The following is a 6,286-nucleotide window of genomic DNA, read 5'->3' on the forward strand; positions in this document are numbered from 1 at the left end:
CTTCCGGTTGAAAACGTCTATGTATGATGACGTATGCGCCTGACGTCAATGGTTGAAACGGAAGTATTGGTACACCATTGGATCCAATACAAAAAGCTCTGTTTTCATCTCAAAATTCCACAGTATTCTGGACATCTGTGTTGGGGAATCTTTTGCAATTTGTTTAATGAACAATGGAGACTGCAAAGAAGAAAGCTGTAGGTGGGATCGGTGTATTAGCGGCTGGCTGCAGCAACACAACCAGGAGGACTTTGACTTGGATAGCAGACGCGCTATCCGACGCTAGCCGCCGACCGCACGGATGATCGGGTGAAGTCCTTCGTCGCTCCGTCGATCGCTGGTACGCAGGTGAGCACGGGTGTTGATGAGCAGATGAGGGCTGGCTGGCGTAGGTGGAGAGCTAATGTTTTTAGCATAGCTCTGTGAGGTCCCGTAGCTAAGTTAGCTTCAATGGCGTCGTTAGCAACAGCATTGTTAAGCATCGCCAGGCTGGAAAGCATTAACCGTGTAGTTACATGTCCATGGTTTAATAGTATTGTTGATCTTCTGTCTATCCTTCCAGTCAGGGGTTTATTTATTTTGTTTCTATCTGCATTTAAGCACGATGCTATCACGTTAGCTCCGTAGCTAAAGTGTTTTGCCGATGTATTGTCATGGATATAAAAGTCACTGTGAATGTCCATTTCGTGTTCTCGACTCTCATTTTCAAGAGGATATAGTATCCGAGGTGGTTTAAAATACAAATCTGTGATCCACAAAAGAAAAAGGAGAAAGTGTGGAATCCAATGAGCCCTTGTACCTAAGTTATGGTCAGAGCGAAAAAAGATACATCCTGGCGTCTTGCACTGCACTCTAATCCTTCACTCTCACTTTCCTCATCCACAAATCTTTCATCCTCGCTCAAATTAATGGGGTAATCGTTGCTTTCTCGGTCCGAATTGCTCTTGCTGCTGGTGGGAATGATTGTAAACAATGTGCAGATGTGAGGAGCTCCACAACCTGTGACGTCACGCTACTTCCGGTACAGGCAAAGCTTTTTTATCAGCGACCAAAAGATGCGAACTTGATCGTCGATGTTCTCTACTAAATCCTTTCAGCAAAAATATGGCAATATCGCGAAATGATCAAGTATGACACATAGAATGGACCTGCTATCCCCGTTTAAATAAGAAAATTTTATTTCAGTAGGCCTTTAATAGTGAATTTTCTACCGCTTGTCCTTAATAATGTTGACAAAATAATAGGTGTATAAATGACACAATATGTTACTGCATACGTCAGCAGACTAATTAGGAGTCTTTGTTTGTTTACTTACTACTAAAAGACAAGTTGTCTAGTATGTTCACTATTTTATTTAAGGACAAACTTGCAATTATAAACATATGTTTAATGTACCCTAAGATTTTTTGTTCAAATAAAGCCAATGAAGCCATTTTTTGTGGTCCCCTTTATTTAGAAAAGTACCGAAAAGTATCGAAATAATTTTTGTACCGGTACCAAAATATCGGTATCGTTACAACACTAATAAAAGTGCATTGTTCTTGTTTCACATCGGGATTGTAGATGATGGGAACAATCTCCAAAAAAGTGCAGTTTCCCTTTAACTATAATATGGACGTGAAAAAGAATATATTATTATAATACAATATATATATATATATATATATATATATGATTATTATATAATGTTTAAAAACACTCAGTAAAGCTAGCAGCCTGGAGACAAGCTGCAAACATCCCCTTTAACCTCTGAAATCCATTTGATTAACAGGACTTCCAGTGTAAAGTGGCAGCGATGCCACCTATTCATGTGAATTACTGCTTTTGTCAAGACTTTGTTGACACACTTCCAGCAGTGGCAGCTCATTAGACTCAGGGTGCGTACCTAATGAAGTGTCCGATGAATGGATATGGAAAGGAGTGTAGTGTTTGCACTCCAGGAAAGACAAAAAAAGTACATTAGTGCAATTTAATCGAAACCATCAAAGCCGAAACACTGGTGAGAAAAAAAAAAAGGTAGAGGAGAATATAAATAGTACGCCAGAGACTAATGGAGCTCATTTTAGGCAAGTATATGACCCCAGTATTTCACAGAATCAAGGATAATCAATTAAAAAGCCCTCTTAGCGAAGGCATCAACTTTAATTACCCTGCAAAAGCGATTATTCTCTCACTTGCTACCTTGCGCCCAAGAATAGATATAATATTTGCAACATTAACAATTCTGGCTGCAGCCGAGGAGCGGACGCCAGAGAAATGAAGCCAAAGTGGAAACATTCATCCTTAAGCACTTGTCTGATTTTCTAATTAGCAACCATGGAGTTTTCTTCGCCAGTCACAGCCACAAAAAAAAACGTCTCCTCATAAGCATTTTTTTTAAAGCCTGTAAACATCTTAATTAAGTCTGTCTAAGGACGGGAAGCACACCATGCACTAGAAAAGCAGACCAACTACCCATGAAACATTTGGATTGATCAGACTTTGGAGCAAGTGGCGCCGTTAACAACATGAAATTCACACGCCAAGGAGGAGGAGGTGCTTACACTGACAAGGACACAAACTAAAGCTCCACAAGATATGTTTAAAATACCATCAAATGCCTACACTTTGAACCCTGCGGCTTATAAAACAGTGCAGCTTATTTATTGTTTTTTCTTCACTGATAGCCATAATAAAAAAAACACTTAAAGGGTGTTTTATCGTTTGTGCTATGGCGCCATCTTTTGGACGAGTTTGCTCGCTGCACTGTCCCCCCATTTACCGGCGGCGCTTTCAACAGGAAACAGAATTGCCGCTCTGTCTTCCAGCCGTCCATAGCGTTTCTACTGGTATGGATTCTTCGTTCATCACACCAAGCAACTTTTGCAGGTTTCACAACATAACTCAAATGTTTGCACGTACTAAACTGTGATGTCTGTAGGAGTGTTTTCATGCATATTTGTGCGTGCTATCGTAATGTAATGAGGCTAACATGTATATAATAGAATAGAATAGAATGGAAAGTACTTTATTGATCCCTGGGGGAAATTCAGCACTACAGTTTGCTCAGAATAGACAATAAACACTTGGGTATTTTTTACATGTTAATATAAATACAGTATTATATTATACATCTATTATACAGCGTTATTCACATGTGAATAACATAAATACAGTCTTTTATACAGCATTATTCACATGTGAATAACATAAATAGAGTCTATTATACAGCATTATTCACATGTGAATAACATAAATACGGTCTATCATACAGCATTATTCACATGTGAATAACATAAATACGGTCTATTATACAGCATTATTCACATGTGAATAACATAAATACAGTCTATTATACAGCATTATTCACATGTGAATAACATAAATACAGTCTATTATACAGCATTATTCACATGTGAATAGCATAAATATAGTCTATTATACAGCATTATTCACATGTGAATAACATAAATACAGTCTATTATACAGCATTATTCACATGTGAATAGCATAAATATAGTCTATTATACAGCATTATTCACATGTGAATAACATAAATACGGTCTATTATACAGCATTATTCACATGTGAATAACATAAATACGGTCTATCATACAGCATTATTCACATGTGAATAACATAAATACAGTCTATCATACAGCATTATTCACATGTGAATAACATAAATACGGTCTATTATACAGCATTATTCACATGTGAATAACATAAATACGGTCTATTATACAGCATTATTCACATGTGAATAACATAAATACGGTCTATCATACAGCATTATTCACATGGGAATAACATAAATAGAGTCTATTATACAGCATTATTCACATGTGAATAACATAAATAGAGTCTATTATACAGCATTATTCACATATGAATAACATAAATACGGTCTATCATACAGCATTATTCACATGTGAATAACATAAATACGGTCTATCATACAGCATTATTCACATGTGAATAACATAAATACGGTCTATCATACAGCATTATTCACATGTGAATAACATAAATACAGTCTATCATACAGCATTATTCACATGTGAATAACATAAATACAGTCTATCATACAGCATTATTCACATGTGAATAGCATAAATACAGTCTATTATACAGCATTATTCACATGTGAATAACATAAATATAGTCTATTATACAGCATTATTCACATGTGAATAACAAATACAGTCTATCATATAGCATTATTCACATGTGAATAACAAATACAGTCTATCATATAGCATTATTCACATGTGAATAACATAAATACGGTCTATTATACAGCATTATCCACATGTGAATAACATAAATACAGTCTATTATACAGCATTATTTACATGTGAATAACATAAATACAGTCTATTATACAGCATTATTCACAGGTGAATAACATAAATACAGTCTAATGTACAGCATTATTTACATGTGAATAACATAAATACAGTCTATTATACAGCATTATTCACAGGTGAATAACATAAATACAGTCTAATGTACAGCATTATTCACAGGTGAATAACATAAATACAGTCTAATGTACAGCATTATTCACCGTACAACCCTACAAGCGGCCCTAACTGCAATGTGGCCCTCAGTGAAAAGGAGTTTGTCGCCCCGGATCTAGACTCCACAGAAGGGTTGTAAAAGGATCAAAAAGCACAGGATTGCAACAGACATGGGGAAACAAATACCGTGTTGATGTTTTAGTCATGTTACACCAAGAAGTATGTTTTCAAATAGTCAAGCATTACAATGGTAATTTGTGTCTATTTCTATCAGCACACCCAGACATGTAAGAGCTGTGGAAAGTGACGTCATAATCAAAATGGCAGGTGACCCGTGGCACTCTTAAAGCCCCTGATACAACCCGTCTGCATGGCCTGGGGGTTCTGGGACCAATGCAATATGTGCTGCCGTGGCAACAGCACCGGTCCGACTGCTTGACAGTCAACCGGCTCAAATCCACTCTCAGGGGGGAAGCAGTCAGGAAGGAGTGGGTGTGCTCAGGTGGCAAAGTGGGCCTGTGCAAGGGAACTGACAGAAGAATCTACACCAACCTTCAACTGCAGGTAGACAAACAAATACTTCCATCAGGATGCTTTGTCATCTTCAACGATTATTTTGACAGCCAATTAGTCAACGATTATCTTAACGATTAGTCGACTAATCGGATAATAAAGTGTACACATTTGATGGCTCTTATTTTTCCATCGACACCTTCATAACAATATGTAATATGTTTTATATACACACTGCAAGTATATATGTATATATATATATATATATATATATATATATATATATATATATATATATATATATATATATATATATATATATATATATATATATATATATATAATGTAGTAACAGACACTTTCATAACAATTTGTAATATCCACAATATACACACTGCAAGTATATATATAATGTAATAACAGACACCTTCATAACAATATGTAATATGTACAATACACACACTGCAAGTATATATACATATATATATATATATATATATATATATATGCATGCATACAATATATATATACTGTATGTATATATATATATATATATATATATATATATATATATATATATATATACATACATACATACAGTATATATATACATATATATATATATATTATGCATATATATATATATACATATATATATATACTGTATGCATATATATATATATATATATATATATATATATATATATATATATATATATATATATATATATATATATATATATATTGTATGCATATATATATATATATATATATATACATATATATATATATTGTATGCATATATATATATATATATATATATATATATATATATATATATATATATATATATATATATATATATATATATATATATATATATATATATATATATATAATAAAGCCAATAATGCCATTTTTTGTGGTCCCCTTTATTTAGAAAAGTATCGCAAAATGCCGGAAAGTATCTAAATACATTTTGGTACCGGTACCAACGTATTTGGTATTGTGACAACATTACCTAGACCAGGGATGTCAAACATGCGGTACGAACAGGTTCAATCTGGCCCGCGAGATGAGTTTGCCAAGTGTGAAATTCAGCTGCATTTCAAGAAACTGCTGTTCTAAAGGTGTCCACTGGATATCGCAATAGCAAGCAAATAGTCTTTACCCGGGCGAACAAGTATACCAAGCAAGAAGTACACGGTAAAGCGGGGCTTACGTAAAACAAACAGGAGTAAAAAAAACACTTAAAATGCTGCACATTGATA

Source organism: Entelurus aequoreus, linkage group LG20, assembly GCF_033978785.1.
Source record: "Entelurus aequoreus isolate RoL-2023_Sb linkage group LG20, RoL_Eaeq_v1.1, whole genome shotgun sequence".
NCBI lineage: Eukaryota > Metazoa > Chordata > Actinopteri > Syngnathiformes > Syngnathidae > Entelurus > Entelurus aequoreus.